Consider the following 18,743-nt stretch of genomic DNA (forward strand, 5'->3'; position numbering starts at 1 on the left):
CATTCCATCAGAAATTCAGATTTCTAATAGTAAAGTTTCTTTGAGGTTTGAACATAATGGTACTGCTGATACTGAATTCTGCAGAAGGCAAACTTGCAAATTGCTGCAACATTTGCATTTCTTGTACCTCGTTACATTTTTATTAGTTACAGTTAACGCTTTCACAGGTTTTATTATTTTATTTCATCTGTACATGCATGGCTGTAACATCAGAATTGTGATCTATAGCTGTTCCCTAAGAGAGAAACTTTTAGCCAGTAACTGTTATCCCAGACCTCTAATTATAAATTTATATCAAATAACTGAAAATATCTGTACAATGTGTATGATAGATCGGAGCATGAATGCCGACAGGTGATCAAAATACCAGTCATCTGGTCAGTTGGCTGTGCTTACAGAGGAAATGTACTGATAATCAAACACATATGAAATTTCTCATGAAATTGGTAATACAGAAATACTCCGTTGTCCAGCAATCAGAGAAGATTAAAATTCCTGGAAGTGGTAGAGGTGCAGTGCTGTGACTGAATATTGTGTCTCGGTATCAGTACAAAGCTAAGAAGGAACTTATGATCCAGAGGCCTCCACAGTTAGGAAGAAAAAGTTAGTAAGACACGGGCAGAGCTCTGGCAAAATTCCACTCTAGGAACAGCAAATAAGATGGCTTTAGACAAGAGAAATAAGATATTACCCACTATCAGATAAAGCAATCTGTTACTATCCATTTCCCACTGGCCTTAACAAAGGAGCAAACTCAAAGCCACACCAAGTTCAAAGTTCAAGGACAGAGGAGGAGGCAGGTGCAGGATGCTCGTATTTAGACAAGTCAAGGAGTCAGTCAGTCGTGCTGGAAGTATGTGACCTCAGCCAGAGGGGTGCATGACAATTCCTGGCTCTCTTGGCAAGTAACCTAACTGAGCAATGCACATTTGTTTCTCTACGTGCTGGATTACAGTAAAGCATTTTTCACCATAGAGACTTGCTGCAGCTGTTTAAGTTAATTGGCACTAGGTTTTACTAAAACAGTTGAATTATTGAGAATGATCTACTAGATTTGCTTGTTTTATTCAAATTCCAGCAGTGCTCTTCAAAAGTTTTTTAATGCATATTCTGTATTGTTTCATTTATTTGTATTTTTCTAGAATTCCAATGATGATTTTTAGATCTTCTTATTTCCTTCAGTTGTGGTGGAGAAAATAAGCTTTTGCCCATTAGTATTTGATTAGTTTATAGCGTTATAGAGCATACAGGAAAACAAAGTGATTTACCATGCAGACCTTACAAATGTGATTGACCGTTTCTCCATGACTTTCCATGGAACGTGGTTAGTGATGGTGAGAAAGTCTTCCCACCTCAAGCCCCTATATACTTAACCTTTCTGACCTCTTGATTTGAGTGTGACTCCTGCAATGACGTTTTCACAAGTAACCACGTCTGAATAGTAGATGTGGTTTAGGTGGTTAGCTTCAAGATTTCATGAAGGAATAAAGAACCGATTTTTCATAAATGCCTGCTATAGCATTAACTAAATATACCATAGAGATAAAATATCAGTCGTTTCTAAGTTACATTCTTTAGCACTTCTAATGCCAAATCAAGAGCAAGGAGTTGGATTTTAAATTCCTCACCTTGTTCCCGCTTTGTTGACGTTACATTAGATTACCTTTCCAATTCCATCTACATAGAGATTTTTAGGAGGGTTTTGATCTCTCAGACTCCGTACCAAGTACCACTGCGAGGAAGCTTTTATTACAGAGTTGTTCATAACAGATTTAATTACTGGTAAGATGTTTTTAGGTTTGGCAGGAGCTTTCATGAAGCTTGAGTTCATTTCCAATCCATAGTTTATAATTCAGTTCTATAAAGTCAGTATTCATGCACTACATGATAAAGGTCTTTAGTTACCATAATTTGACTTATGGCCTGCACATGCTAGACAGAGAGGCAGCTAGGAGAATAACTTTTAGCTTCTCAGAGACTATATTAATTTTCAGTAGGGGTAGTATTTTCAATATTTATGTCTCTGTAGAAATACATCATACCACTTAATTCAGCAGAACCTCAGTGCGAAGTCAATCTCACGAACAGTGGCAGCAAAACAAATGTGCCATCCGCAGGGACCTTGAGCAATGGGAGCCATGGCAGAACTGCACAGCTTTGGGAAGAATTCGACCCCAAGACTGAATAGGTTTGTGCAATGTGTAAACATTGCCCTAGATTTTTGTTAGTCTCAGTCAAGTTCTTTTCCACACACCCCCCCCCCACCCCGTGATTTCCTCAGAGGCTTGAATTCCAATAAAGGGTATTTCGTTTTGTTCACAGTCACTCAGTGACCATGCCATGCTACATTTCAACAGAGGAAAATGGGCATTTTGGGGGGCGTGTCAGACCTGCATGCTTTATTAGCTTGAGCTTTTCTAGGAAGTAAATAAGTAAATAAATTACTGATGTCTAAAAGTTATTTTCCTATATGACTTCCTTGTTGCCAAGGAAATACCCTTGTTTGAAAGAGCAGCAAGGAGCTGTCCGTATGATTGTACACAGTTCTAAAGTTTATTAAAGTGGCTTTCCAATGCTATAATCTCACGAAATCATTCCTGACCCTTGCTGAGCATACATCTGTATCATCCTGCAGAGGGCTGTGATTACAGGCGGCACTGGCATGCATTTACGGCAGTCACAGAATAACCTGCAACAGTGGGAAGTTTGGGCAGGCTGAGCTCAAGGAGTGCTGCTACAGCTGTGGTGGCCTTGGTATCAACTGCAGGGAGTTCAGACCTGCTTCCAGAGCCCACCTGCACATACCCAGGATGTGTCGAGGAGTGATACCCATCACCTTACTGCCATATTCTGCAATAAGCTATAATAAAGTGAGTTTGGGGTTAGCTTGACACAGGATGACTGCAAGAAATCCCAGAATCCTTCTTTTCTTGTTTAAATATATATGTTTTTAAATAACAGACACACTTTCAGCAAGTTGACTCACTATTTTCTCTAACGGGCGGACTGCCTTTTCTTCTCTAATTGGCATGTATTCAACATAAAAAATGGATTCATTTTTGTTTACAGGATTTCAAGGATATGCATATACACTACAATTATACAGGAAGTACACTACAATTATACAGGAAGTGTTGTATAGCATTTTAATTTTAAATCATCACGAAAACTGGCATTCTAATCTTTAAAAATGTCTAGTCTTTCAAAAAATAAAACCCTTGAAAGTGTGAAGGTTTAGAAACAAGAACATTAAGCAATACAAATGTATAAATAAACATCATTTATAAAATAATTTCATGTTTTGGCAGTGGATCAAAATTTTTAATGACTGGAGAAGTTTGATCCTAGAAGGCGTTTTGCATATGCTAGGTAAATGTTTCCTGGTTATTTGGGAAGAACTGGGACTGCTCCCTGGGTTTCTGATGGAGCGAAAGAAGATCCTCGAGGTCATTACTCCAAGAAGAGCAGGACAGGTGGCCTTGCTGTTTTCTGGCTCTGTCGGACAGCAGAGTTACCAAAGGTAACGCACCTTAGGGCTTTTGTCAGGTGTTGCTTGCCGTGAGCTTGACCAAGGGAGAGCTCTTGGTTTGCTTTTGTGAGGCTTTGAGCTGGTTAATCTGCAAAAATGATAGTTTTTGTGTGTGCTGCGGTTGTAGTCAGTCTTTGTAATGATACGAAGTACAGAATCGTAGCTCTGAGTTTGTGAATTATGGTTTAAATCCACAACATGCAAAAAATCAAGTCCTGAAATGCAAAACTCCAGTAAGAGCTGAAAGCAGAACTGAAATTATGAGGTCAGAGGCGATGCAGTGTCTTGCAGCTTTTTCTACACATTTAGTTTCCCTGATACATAGTCCATGCTTTCAAAGGATTTTTTCCCATGCCAGTTTTTAAAACAAGTGTATTTTCTGATCATGAAATTAAATTTAAAGCATTTTCTGTTTGCTATTGAGATGAGACTTGTTTTATCTTCCCTTCCTTGTGAGTATACTTTGCCAGAGGCCTTGCTAAGTGCCAATAAACTCAGTTCTTGGTTTTAGCAAGTTCTGAATTTAACAGCTACAGAATGGTGATATGCTGAGCTAAGAGCCTTTACTAAAATATGGGGTATTTAATTGTATTTCAAGTTCTCACCTCATTAGATATGTTGGAGAATTTGCCAGGAGTAAATGCTATTTCATTGATCTCATAGCATATTTAGTGCTTAGCTTGGTGTAAGGGTTTTAATGTTTTAATTAGAGCATGTATATATACTTACATTTCTGTAGTAAAATGATTTATTATGTAAAATTAATCATGTTTGCTCGGTTTTTCATTGTATTTTTAGGGTAATGGTAGAGCTGCGTCGCCAAGTAATTGTATTATGGTTACTAGCATTTATTTTTATTTCTGTGTATAATGTGTATTCGTATTAAAGAAGTGAGTATCAATGTGACAATGCTAGTTGCAGGTACTGCTGTTCTTTTTCAAAGTGAAGACACAATGACTGCAAAGGATTGGCTTTATCTGAAGAAAACTTGGAGAAAAGCTCACTACTCTTTTAAGAACAAGAGTCCTTTCTCATGCCAAATTAGCAGGTGAAGTCCCATAAATTGCTTGGAGGTGGAGGGACTGGGAGCAGCTCAGCCAAATGGCTGCAGGTGCATGACTAGAAGTAGTTACCCGAATTTTAAAGTTTGCTGTGAGATAGTCCTGTGTGGCTTTGGGGTGCAGCAGCTTAAGCTCTGTATTACTCTGTTGTCCACAGAACAGTGACATTGTTCACCTGGCTGAGGAAGAGAGGATGGACTTAGGTAATGTGCCAATTTCTTCCTTCCCGTTGTATTTTGTTCCTCATGGGAAAAGCTGCAGTACTGGTGCCCCCCCGCTTTAAAACACACATTTTGTTGCTGTGTGGTTCACTGATAGGTCAGGATCAAGGCTTTGCTGTTAATAGTAATAAATTTCTCAGGATTCTGTCAGCAGGGCTTTACATATAACCAGTTTGAGACGTGAACAGACACATGTTCTTCTATCTGTCCGGTGCAAAATAGGCGTGTTTTCAAAGAGAAGCATGGTCTAATAGTGTTGCTGGCTTTCTCTGGCATTTTCTGGCTGTATCCCTCTTGACTTGAGAGAGAAATTCAAAGTTGAAGCAGAGGGATTTTAAACGTTTGACACAATTCTTGTTCTTGCTCAGCCTTTTTGGGGCTTTAGTGACATATTGATGTACCATGGTTTCGTTTGGCTTAGTGGCTTTAGCTGTCTGTTTCCTGGTGTAAGAAGTGAGAAATACAGACATGCCCTTTGTAGTAGGGTACAAACTGTGGTTAGTTCATGGAAGACCCAGCAACCAAAACCAGAAATCATACTGCCTTTCATGTGTGTCCAGATATTGCAGCTTTATAGTTTCTTAGCAGTGTTTGTTGCTTAGTTAAATTCCAGCTTCTTCAAGTGAATAACTCAAAGCTGTATTACAATTCAGGTTTTGTTGGGGTGTCCTTCCTCATCCTCCTTGCTGGGAGGCTCTGCTTTTTCTTCTTAACATCTCCTGTCTGCAGCACTGAAATGAATACTGCACGAGAAATATTGGAAAGGGCAGAGGTCTCTCTGTGTGAGCATTCCCCTGGAAAGCAAGGGAAGATTTACAGCAAAAAAGGGAAAGGGTTGCGAGATTTCAAGCCTGCAACAGAGACTTTGGTATCAGCACTAGCAAAACGGTAATCTGACAGCAGGCAAACAAATTTTGGGTCCCTGTACCCACTCTGCATTAAGTTGTGCTGCACCCTGACCCTCCTATTGGTGTCTGCTTTCTTCAAATATAAAGTAACTGGAAGCGAAGCTTTCCGTACTTGATTTATATGTGATGTGTTTGAAAATACAGAGGAGCATTTTGACAACACAGGGTCACTTTGTTTCCTGTCATGCTTTTCTTTCTTTTGCAGATTCTCTCAGCTATTTTGTCTCCTAGGAAATTAGTCAAATCAGATGGACAGCTGAAGTCTGTGGCACAGTCTGTTCCTGTTAATTCAGGCCAGAGCTGAGCTATTACATTATCTGAAACTAAGACTGTTTATTGAAAACCAGGCTGATTGAACTAACTAGCTATCATAGCTACTCCAAGGAGGTTTACAGAGTTGCTAATCTAAAATTTACTTTTCATGTTTATTAGATATAGTTTGCCCTATGGGCATATTGCCTTACTGGTTTTGAGATGCTAGGGGGAAGGGAAGAGAAGTAGTGTTCCTATTTCAGTCACTTCAGTTTCTCTTCTGTTCTGCCTTCACACTCATCAAAAATTACTAGTATAGTCTAAACAACATATCTTCCCAAAGCAGTTTCCTGTCATAGGTAGTGGGGGGAAACTCATGTTTTTTCTCTAATTGGTAATTACCTATTTATCTTTAGATACATGGGAATTGCTGGGTTGTTTCTCTTGTGTGGCAAAAGGCGTTGAGCAGAATCGTAAGGCTTAAAATAGCAATGGGCCTGTTAAAACTCTTGCTGTGGTAGTAGCTGGGGAAGAATATTTTGACTAGCACGTGGGAAGGGTGCAACATCATAGTCTTTTAAAAAGAAAGCTTTTGTTTAGCTCAGGAGGTAGAACCCTCTAAATAAAATCCTCATCTGTAATGGGCGGTTTCATGGAAAGCTGGCACAAGTGATGCATCCTCCTGATCCTGTGCAGGACTGTCACACGGTTCTCCAGGTTCTTTCCGTGCGGGAAATTAATCTTCTCTGAATGGTCATCAGATGCAGGACAATGATTTTTCTTGCTTGAGGTTGCTGATTGTGAAAGATCATGTTCACTTTGCAGGGATGGTTGACCTACCTGAACAGTCCTTGACTTTAAGTGGATAGCCTGTGGAAGGTGTCTGTAAATCAGGTTGTGTATTGATATAGTCAACGTTCTTCCAAAATGACAATTTGAATAAATAATGTGGAAAAAATCCAGTTAAGGCTAAGTCATTGTTCTTCTCAGGTGTTACTGGCTGGAAAAGAACAATAATTACTGGGTTGGGTTGCTTTGAACCACACTGAACACTTACAAATCTGTTATATCCTTTCCACAAATTCTTGTAATAATTATTTTCCCCATCCTATTCTGAAGATTTATTTTGCGAGAGGTGTCACATAATACAATCTTTTAATATATATTGACTACTTTTACAGAAGTACTAACAAAACCCATTTCTGGAATTTCAGAGAATTTTCTAGCAGATTTGTTGAATGGCCTTCAGAATTTATAGCAGAAGGTAGGAATAGAATAGTCCCTGGCTAGATTGCACCATATATATATATATATATATATATATATATATATACATATATATATATATAGCATTAGATTATATGGTGGTTTTTTTTTTTTTGAAAAAAACTTGATGGCTGAGATTTTTTTCTTTTTTATTAGAACCATATTTAGTTTTGATTGACCTTTGTTGCTTCCTTATAGCAGAAATTATTTGTGCGGTAGATTTTATCCTGTAACTAACATATTTTTGTGTTTAAGAAGAAATTTATAACGAAGCTTTGAAAAGGCTGCATAAAAATAATGGATCTGAAATACCGTTTGAAGAATTTGCTGGTGCATTCTGGTGTAGGTATTTTAAGGCTGTAAGTGACAGCACTTGATTCCATCTGTTTTCCTTAGCTGGTGGAACGGAGCACCCATATTTAGCACACTATGATTGAGTCCCCTATGACTGAGTCTCACTTGGATTGCTTTTAGGTTGTTTATTTTTCCATGGTTTTCATCTCACCTCCTTTCACATATAAGAATGAACTGGTTGTGCAATGCTGATAACAATGCCATATGCTACTTTGTTATTGCTAAAAATAACCTGGTGTGACAATAAATACAATTTTTTATTTTTATTATAAACAAAAAATGTTTGCTACACAGAAGGGATCCAGTTATTTAAATATTTTCAATGTGTTTATGGGATACTAAGTATGCATATCACGTGATTTCTTACAATGGGAATGAGAAGGTTGCTGGATCTTTAGCAGCCTTGTTTCGTCCTGAGGATAACCTGGCTGCTTTGGGAATCTGGAATTTACAAATGTGGCTTGGAAAAAAAAAATGTACTTGGTGCCTTGTCCAATACTCGTCTCTCTGTAGAAGCACATGTGATGATTTTGTGCAGTTGTGCCTAAGACAGACACAGCTCTTGGCTAACATAGTGCCTGGGAAGGAGAGTACCACTCTCTGTGGATGTTTACCCATGTGCAGTTAGTGTTTTATACTGACAGTGACAGTAGGAAGGCCCAGAAAGTACCTTCCAAGGAGAAATTAAAAAGAGACTTGTTCCAGAAAAAAAGCTTCCTTCTTCAAAGGTAGATGTCCATGTTTTAATCCTAGAATCACTGTTAAAACAGCAACAACAACAACAAAATGCCCTTTATGTGGTTTGGCATGGCAGTACTTATAGATTACTTTAAAAGGTGCAGTATTACAAATGTATTAAATTGCCAGCCCCCATGCTGCGCATTATGAACTGCTCGTGCTCTTTCTGCAAACGGGTAGAGAAGTGAACTTTGCCACTACTTTTCCTGTCGCTTTTTTTTTATAGAATGCTGTAACTCTTAGTGCTTTATGATGTTTCACGTTAAGAACAGTTTGTAACATGTTCAGCAGGATGGTGATTTACTCAAAGCTGACTTCATTGCCTCCAGTGAGGTCCTCTCAGGGATTCCTAGCTTGTGTGTAAAGGGGAAGAATTTTGCAAATCTTGAGTCATTTTCTAGAAAATAGGATTATCAGTTTCAGGAATATAAAGCTTTTTTCATTCTGTCTTCCTTCCTAATTGCATGTGCCAGGTCGTGTTCACTTGTCCTCCAGCCTATACACTGAACATGGCAAGCTGACAGAGCCATGGACCTGCAGAGTGTGCATGTTTTTGGGAGCATACAGTGCCCAAAGCATCTCCTGCTGCGAAGACTTGGATATCTGTTTGTCCCATCCCACTCCCCGCTTGTGATGTGATTTTTCTGTTCATTGTGGTGTAACGTGATGGCAGCTACAGAGACTAAGGTAGGGCACACGGGACTGCTGAACCTGGCTCCTGCCTCCACGTAGCGCAGTTTAGGTGGGATCTGAGCTTTAATTTCTTCTGAGTGCATTCAGGCATAGGGATCTGTCTTTTCTGCAAATGTCTGTATCAGTTCTGAAACGTGGATTGGAGTTACAAGATAGCTGTATCGTTAGTTTTAAAGGCTATATAAAATTAAATCGTGTTGCTGTTTTTGTAAGTGTTCTCACAGTGCCAGGTACTTTCTGCCCATATTTCCTCAGTTAGATGCGGGTGCTGTTCTAGCCTTTGCTTAATTTGCTCCCTGCTGCCTTTACCACTGTGACGGATGGCAAGGAGACTGTCAGATGGTTCTGGAAATCCATACCTGTGCAATCCTCTTTGTTTCAAAGCTTTTTTTTTTTTTTTTTTTTCTTTTTCCCCCCTCTAAGTGGGACACCACTTGGATCCAGTACAGTTTCCTTTTTTGTTTTGGAGGAAAGATAATTTTGGAGTTAATCTTTATAAATCCAGACACACCGTGTGTAATTTGCATTGTTCTCATCAGATGGCTGCTGCTGCTAAAAGGTGGTTACTCAGCAAATAGCTGCGTGCAATTAGAGGCTACCTCCTTACCTGGACTAACGTGATGCTGAGGAGATGTATTTGCTGTTCCTGTGGGCTGCAAGGGCAGCAGATACTTGTGACCTTCCCTCAGACAGCAGCTGGTGGTATGAGTGAGGTTGGGTTTCTCTTCTGACCTGTCCTCAGCAGGCCTCCACGTCCTGCCAGGAGCACATCGCTCATCCTGACAGCAGCAGCCCACCGCCCCATCTGCATGTGAGAGAGGTCACAGGCACCCTTCAGGGGGGAAAAGATGGGGAGGTCCAAGGGCTCATCCTGTGTGGAACAACAGCTGGCCTAAGAAATGTTTTTATATTAACTTGGTAATGAGCTGCAGCTCCAAGGAGAGAGGAGAGATTTCTGAAGTGCCCCAAGTAAGGAAGGTGTGTGAGACGTGGATGCTGTCACCCCAGGCTCTTTTTCTGCCTTGATTTTATCTGCAGACATAAAAGAAGGGTTGATTCTGCTTAAAGTTTGAATGTGATTCTGTACCAGAAACTTTATAGTAGATTTTCTGTTTGGTTTAGATGTAGAAGTCAAATTTCTTGTGGCTGTGTGAGTGGAGAAAAAAGTGAATCTCGTGCTTGCATCATGCATTAAAGATATTGCCAATTTATTCAGTTTATTTTATTTGTCAGTATATGTTATTGTTAGAACAATTTAGTTTTTTTTTTAGAAATGAGGAATTGGAATGAAAAGAAATGTGGGATTGCAGTAAGCACCTTTGAGTCAGCAAGGTGACATTATTTTCAAGGAAGTCTAGATTTGAATAGCAAAATCTAGAGAAGTAAGAAAGTAGGCGTGTAGTGCCTAGCCTTAATACTGTCTTTTAACATATACAGCCACTTTCAGAGAAGGTTAACTTTCCGTTTAAGTTGGATTTTGTGTGCTAATACTCTTACTCTTTCTATTATGGACTGCATTAATTTCATTAGCATTGGTTTTAAAATCTGTTTTTGCAAAAAAAATCTCTTACCTTCCTCAGTCTTCCCAAACTCAAGAAGCAACAAGAACACTACAGCCTGCCAATGGATTATGGAGGAGCACAAACCATAACTAAAGTAGCCCAAACTTAAGGTGGATGTAGTAGTAGTAGTAGTCTACAGTTTCTAGAAACGTTTTATCTTTCCTGTGGCTAGTATTTTCTACAGAGATGCAATTTCTGAAACTAATAGCAAGCACTAAACTTAGTAGATGTAGATGCTCATAAATCAGCCTCTTCTACAGTCACATTTTTCTATCCCAGTACATCCAGGGGAAGATAAGATAAGATGTGAGAATTAGTTTGGAGTGGAATGGGAAATTGTGTCTGTCTGGTATGGCTTCCTGAAGATGAATATTCTCTAAATAAGTAATAAAGCTGAAATGGCTGTCAGTTGAATTTGTTTATTGATAGTTTCTGCCACTTTAGCTTAGATTTTTTCCGTCCTCATGCTGAAAAGGTCATTGTCAGTGCTTTTTTTTTTTTTTTTAATCTCATAAACTCGATTATTGCATACCATTAATTCGAAAAGACATGATGATGGTGGCAAGTCTTGTTAAAAGTTGAAACAACTAACTTTGAATTAAACTCAAGTATTTCTGTGGGCTGTTACACTGTTTTTTTAAAAGCTACATGAGCATTATCCTCATAGCATAGTTATTTCTTGTTACAGTATACGCAGAAACAAGGGTTAAAATTACAGTTTGAGAGGCTATAATAATTTGCTGCATCAAATATAGCTTTGCTTAGCCAAACCATTTATTTATAGATATAAATAATGTTGTTTGGATTTCTCTAGTGCTGAACCAACGACAAATAATTCTTTGGTAATTTGTGCAATTTTTCCCCCCGTGTTTTCAGTTTCTTAAGAAGGTTCTCTCAATTTTTCTCCTTCCAGTTATAATTATTAGTTTGAAAGTTCTATGAAACTACAAACTACAGCCATGACCTGCATTGTTGATTGGTTTCCCAGCGTTGCCCTCTTTTTTCACTTACACAATACCGTGTGTGTGAATATATCTGTATAAATACTAGCTAAGTATTTCAGGTGCTGACTTTTTTTTCCATGTTGCTGTGCAGCTGATACAGTGAGCAACCCCAACCTGCAGCATCCCCATGCAGGCTTCGCTACAGTCTCGTTCCAGTATTGTAGGGAGAAAAATAATGAAAATATAAAGGTAGACAAAGGCTGAAGGAGAGCAACAGCTATGCTTAACATCCTAACAATAGGCAGGGCTGGACTCGAGCATTAGGAATGCTTTGTGTACATTAGGGGGATCTCGCCTATAATAATACTGGGTTGATGTCCAGCAATTTAACATGGATTTTTTTTATTGTGATGGTATTTGTTAGCACTTTAAGTTTAAAGTGTAAGTATCAGCACATGGGACCTTTGGCTAAACTTGTTAAATAGGGAGGGAGGCAGATACTTTTTGCTAGAAAAGCCTGGGTGAAACAAAAGGTGTCCCCATACAGCACGTCCCTGATGGCATGTGCTCTGTTAGTTAGGATGCAGTGACTAAAACTGCCCAGGACACCAGTTGCCATTTATTTTATTTTATCTTTTTCCTCTCCCTTGGTTTTCCCAACCTTAAATAATTTATCTGCAGAAGTACATATGATCAGCTTCTTAATTTTTGGTTCACTCTCACCTCTCTTTATTGCTCGGAGGATTACTGATGCAGATAGCAAGTAGCAGGCTTATGCTTGAGAGTCCAGAAGTTCAGTTTGACACAGTCACACTCAAAATTACAAGCCAACTGTCACTGTGCACTATTTGAACTGGTTTTTGCCTTCTGTAGGGCCTTGTGCCACCGTGTGTACCAGTTTCTGCCTGACTGCAGAAAGACGAGTGGTGCAGGAAACATCTCACCACCAGAGCACTCCAGAAATACGTGGAGAGACAAGTGTTCAGAAGGCTGTAGACGAGAATATTTTCTCTTTGGAAAGGCAGTTGGGGCTGGCAAGAAGGACCAAATTCAAAAGTGAATTTATATTACAGTTACTGAGCAAGAGTAAGCCACTAGTGAGACTTCGTTTAGATACGGAGTGCTCCGTTTAGATACGGAATGCACCTCATGGTGTGCCCCATGCTTCTGATCCCTTGATCGTGTAGCCTGGAGAGCCTCTTTGAGCGTCCTGTAGCTCCCTGCATGCTCTTGGCTTTCCTTCTAAAGGGGACTGGGTTGGGAAGGGAACTGAATCCAGTTGTGAAGCCAGAGTACAGCCAGGCTGCACACCTGGCAGCAAGGGGGGAAGAGCCCTTGCCCCCCCAGACTTAGCCCTTGAGAAAAGTAATATTTCGGAAAGACAGGAGCTGATGAAACCAAAACAATGGCCATGTTTAACGTTGTACTTGCTGAAGGAAATGTGAAATTGAGACTGCCAAACAAACTCTCTAAGGTGAAAAATTCAGCGTTGACAGAGGATCAGTCTGTGCTTGTTGTAGATTTGCGTATGCTACAAAAAGTTAAATACGGTTTCTTGGTTCTTATTCCAGCTATCCAGAAATAATTTTTCTGAGGAACGTGACCAATTTACATGTGATCTCACAGAGAACATCTATATAGCTCGGAATGACACACTGACTATAGTAATGATACATAATAAGACGGTTTGGTATGAGTTTTGCTGAGGAGTATAATTTTAAGCACATTATATAGCAGCCAGGGTAGTTGCAATCTAATGGATGTGTGGAAAATGTCAGAATTCAAAAGCCAAACAGTCAAATTCAGAAAGCTCTTTGGCACCGTGAAATTATGATCGTTCAGAAGGAAGATTGTCACCTGCTGAAGTGTTCATTTAAAAGACATTGTCTCACTTTACAGGCTCCATTGTTAGAATATAGATACATGTGCAGAAATGAGAAGTATGGTCACTGGTTTTAACTTCTGCTATTGCAGAGGTATCATATGCATAAGGGTAAAAAAGCAGATGAGTGAGAAGTGTCTTCTGATGTTGGTCTGCTTTCTGAGAGGTGGCGATGGTCTCCAGGTCTCATCCAAACTCAATTACTCAGAGGCTCAGTGACTCCAATCTCCAGCAGGATGGGTTGGAGTTTCTCTGCTCCTGTGGGTGGTGTGTTGGGCCAGGCAGGAAAGGAGATTATCTAGCTGGCCCTTCAGAAGAAGAGCTGGAGAACAACGTCCACCTACACAGACCGTACAAAAGAAGGATCATATCGTCTTTTAGAATGCCTGCATTTACTTAGTACTGTACCGCTTTTATTACAGCATTCAGTAAATAGTTCTATGCCATGTATTTTTCAGTAAAATTAAATGCGAAGAGTTAAAAGTTGCAGTTGAATTGTATTCACTATGACTAGGCCATCCCCAAGCTAATGGCATTTGCCATTAATGCATGTTGAATTACATCGAAGCCATGACCCTGGAACAGTGCAGGTGAGCTGGCAACATTAGCGCGTATTTGCCATTTCTTTCAGGATGGCCTCGTCAGTTGTTTAAATGTGCAATATTAATACTGTTAAATAGGACCAGGATTAATGGCAGTGAGAGACTAATTTCTTTTATTTGTGGGTGATGATTTCTCTGTACTAAAAGAGACTTAGAAACTATTACTGGTTGAATCTTATCTATGCAAACAATTGCATGTGCTGTGATCACCTGGAATGCTTCATTTGGCTTCTCTCAGTGTTGTCAATACTTGCTATGCTGAAGGTTGAATGGGAGTTCAGTTCCAAAGGTAGGAAGAAAATCAATCAAGAATACTATTCATTTGGTTATTTTTCACAGGTGTAGTTCTAGGTCAGTATATAATCATTTATTAAAGTTGTGTTTTTTAATATTTTGCTGCTGCTGAGGTATAGTACATAAATGAAGTAGCTTGGGGTGATGCCTATCCTGCATCTGAGCTGTGCTGAGCACACAGCACTGAACACCAGCTGTTGATCAGTCTAGGTGCAAATTTGCATTGCTGCCCAGAACTCCTCCACCTGTCCTCTCCTGAACAATAGTCCTGGAAAGTAACTGTACACATACAAATGTTCCTCATCACCTGGCCAGACACCCACATCTCTTAAACTTACGTAGAGCATCTTCATTTCAAAATATTTCTTCTAAATTACATTTGTCTAATTTCCCATCTGCTTGATGGCTATTGTCTGCTTATCAGCCTATTCAGTGAGCAGTCTAAAATGCATGAGCTAACTGCTCTCTTTGCAGACAAACCCCCGAGGCTCCTGGCTGACATCTCATTGCTCATTCTCGTTAGGCTGCCATGTAACTGTGCAGAGGAAGTGGAGGACCTGGCAGCGAGCTGCCCTCGCAGACCTCCTGGAAGCACCATGCTGCTGGGGCTGCCTGAGCACACTTAGCAATGATCTAGGGCCTGTAACACAAGGTGGGAAAGATTCAAATTGCAGTGTCTGGTCAAAAATCCCCAGGACTTAATGGGCTGAAATGGGTTAGGGAAAGCTGGTGTGGTAGCATGGTTTGGGATGCGTTACGGATTGATTAGTCATAGTAAACCAGCGGCTTTGTCAGCCACGTTCACTACTGATGCTACCCCCAGAAACCCCCTGCTGCCTAGATGGGCTTACTGTGGAGATCCGAGCTTACCGTGCTTCAGAAGGGAAAATGAACTGGAGAGCAAGGGGAATCAGAGAAGGTGGTTCTTTTTCTCCCAGAGGACATGTTAAAGATTTCAGGCTCTTTCTAGATGCAGATAGCAGATTACTAGCAAATCCGACTTTGGGGAAAAAACAGTGCCAAATTCCTGTGCTTCCCTAAGCTTCCCTAATCCAGGTCAATTTAAAGGTGGAAGCAATTTACTGCTGGCTTTCGAACCACATGCTAAAGTTAACTGGCTCCATCATTCTTCCATTCCCCTGGGGGGAGTGCCATCAGTGTTGGCAAGGTGTAACGATGTACGTTTTGTTCTCCTGTGAAAAGCCTGCCTTGCTGAACCACTGGCACCAAAGGAATTACTCTGTCTTGAAGCAGAGAAGCAGCAATGGCCACAGTCCGTCTTCCAAGGCTGTGCAGGTGGAGGTGGTGTGGGAATTTCAACCTGTTCCTTTGCTCTGTGTCTGCTGGAGATTCAAGACAAAAGGGGAAAAAAAAACACACACACATACCTTTAGATACAGATTAATTGTCACGAATCGAGAAGGAACACAAAGATAACTTACCTTTATTGGTCCTTGATTCAGAACTTCCTTCAGTCCTCTCCTGAGGTCACAGAAAATGATTTCATGCCACAGCAAGGGTAGGAATGAATGCTCTGCTCTCCCTCTTCCAATCCTGAGGTAAATCAATGTGCTGCTGCAGTGAAAGACATGGCAGAGGAAGCACTTCAGGACATAATGCTGTGTACCAATGGCTTTCTTACAGCCAGGCCAAAAAAAAAAAAAAGTTTGACAGCATTGCATTAGCTGGCAGGTACCCTGCCTTCTGCTCACTGCTAGTTATTTTCAGAGTTTTTTAATAGAGAAATCATAATAGCATCCGGCAGTCAGCAATATCTCCCTGCAGGTAATGTGGGGAGGCTTTTGGTTGCTAGAACAAGCAAGGTTTTGTGTGTGATCAAGGACACTAGCAGAAGACTTCAGGCCATGGTGGGAAAAGAGTTGTGAATATAAATTTGAAGAAATTCAGTCATTTAAGTCACTGTATATTTAACATAATTGTTCCCAAGGGCTTTGAAAACCCAGAATTATTTAACATTAGCTTTACGTATTATTTATGTTAATGGCAACACTGTGGAAATTGAGTGCTGTGAGAAAAAATGTCATTTTCACAATCATGTAATCTTGTTTTGTATTGCCCAGATATAAATACAAATTCAAAACTTGCAGTGCAAGTACTGACTAACACAGTACTGCTGGGTACTTCTCAATCCAGTGCAAACATCTTGTGTGAAGTCACCAACATCTATTAATGAAAATGCCCCACGAGTGTATGCTTTTAGTTCTAATCATCTATATTTTCATTGTCTTAATTGAAACATGCAAAAGAAAACAGTGGAACTCACTCTTTCAGCACTTTTTCAGTTGTGGAGAAAAATCCTCAATCCTTATAAAAATGGAAAAAAAAGTTTAAAAGTTTGTCCATGGAAATAGGAAGACTTTTGTAAAGCTGGTTGTGACTGCCCGGGAGTGCGAACAAAGAGGGAAGAAGTGTAGGGTAGCATGCATCCTTCTGGTTCTTCTGTGGCAGTATGGGGGTATTCTTTGGCTTCCTGGCATTTCAAGTCTGCTGAACAGATAGCATTTTAAAATGAAGGTTGCTTTTCCTTTAATGCTGTTTGACCTCCAGAAATTCCTTTCTTATTTGCAGTATGGATATTGCATATTATGCAATAATGGTGTGGTCATTTTTTCTTCTCATTTTTAAATCTGTGCCACCTGCTCATCCCAAGGGGCAAAGGATGCCCAGTGTCAGCACGTCAGATCCTTCCTGGCACCTGGGCCTGGGTTGAGAGCTCTTGTACTGGAATGAGTTAGAGCACTGCTATAAAGCAGTAGGGTTGAAAATGAATGAACGAAAATATTATCTAAGGCATCATCTTCTGAAAGTAATTACCTCTCAACTCAACGGTTTTTGGAGTCAGCTGTGAGATACTGGTTTAGTGTTAAGATTTTTGTGCATATGCATCCATCTTCCCTGAAATAACACCGAATAATAGCAACTGTCTGAACTTGAAATTGTCAAAGAAGGAATGATTGAATGTATCAACTGGTTGGAATCCCATCATGTGATAGCTATTAAGTTATAATACATATATTTAATGTTTTTTCCAGGCTCTAAAACATTGGCTGTGTAAGGAGGCATGCCCTTCACATCTTTGCAAAGATCCTGGCTGACCTCTGTCCACCTGAAGTTCAGCCGATGAGTACACGCCTGTGGTTTGGGTTGCCACAGGTGCAGGGCAGTAATAAAACACCGTCACTGGGAAGGTTGCTAGAGGTTCACGTCTCCCATGACTCCCCAGCATCTTGCCACACAGACATTTGCCCTGCGGGATACTGAAAATTTTACGGTGTTTTCTCTGCAGGAGTCAGCCAGTGAGAGTGAGTTAGGGGTTCATTTCTGCAGAGAATGAACAGCACTAATGTGACGTGGGATAGCAGCTTCATTTCCAGAACGATGATGTATCCTTACCTTTTGAAGTTTCTTCTGTACGCAGCTTTGAAGCAGGTGAGACTCCATTGAAATGGAGTTTTGTAATGTACCTTGGAGACAATAAATGTCTGTAAATTTATCTGGCTTTTAAGGCCTTAAGAAGTAGCTGCTATACTTACTTTGGATCCTGGTGTCTTCACCTTTTATCTTCTTCCTATTTTTACCCCAGCTTTTATATACTGTTCTGGTTCTCATTGGTAAACGCAGAAGTAAACTTCCCTTGCATACGCAGGGGAAGTTGAGTGTAGAAAAAGTGAATAAGGAATTCCAGGGAACCTGGGGCTAGATACGTGCAGATATTATTTGTTTTCCCTCATTGGCTTTTGATGAGAATTAGATTGAGGTCAGCCCTGGGCACAAAGATGTATTTGATGTTGTTGGTGTTAAGAATATATACGGTTAGCGTCTGACCTCGGTCTGTTTCCAAGCAGCAGAGCAGATAGCATTATCTTTGCAGGTTTGGCAGCGAAAGCTGCTCCAGCACCCGAGAGTGAGGAAAGCAGTTTCCAAGGATGCCTGCAAACCATGCAGATGGGGGAGCAGGAGGCTGCTTGGTCTGTCATTCATAACATTTTCATCGTGTATCTCCAAGTTGTTTGTTTTCGCCTTTAGCTCCTAGTGGGGCATTTTCCTGAAATCTTTCCCTCTGATGGCTGTAAATCTAGCCCTAAGTGGTTATCTTTCTCATTTCCAGCCTCAGTGGAATCATTCCCGCTTTATAGCTATTTGCTGTTGTGTGAAACAAGCAGAAGAGGTGAGCTCGAGCAGCACCTCCTCTTCCCTGCTATTTAATGCAGGAACATTCCTACCAGCAGCAGTCCCCAGCCTGCGATGCACGCACTGCAGCGAGCTTTCCCCATCTTCTCAATAGCTTCCCACGTGCCTCTTGCAACACGATTGCGGTGTTTTGACTCTCTACGGCCTGTACTGTGGTGGCACCTCTCTCTGTCTTTTTCTGGTGTCCCCTAGGATTGTGTCTGCCTTCCTCTGTGTCACAGTAGC

At 40.4% G+C, this 18,743-nt stretch overlaps 1 protein-coding gene across 4 annotated transcripts in view; it reads left to right on the plus strand.

Annotated features, from left to right (window-relative positions):
- Positions 1 to 18,743, plus strand: part of PCDH15 (protocadherin related 15) — a 738,374-nt gene that overhangs the window by 237,185 nt on the left and 482,446 nt on the right. The window lies entirely within an intron of this gene.

Source organism: Cygnus olor, chromosome 7 (genome assembly GCF_009769625.2).
Source record: "Cygnus olor isolate bCygOlo1 chromosome 7, bCygOlo1.pri.v2, whole genome shotgun sequence".
Classification (NCBI taxonomy): domain Eukaryota; kingdom Metazoa; phylum Chordata; class Aves; order Anseriformes; family Anatidae; genus Cygnus; species Cygnus olor.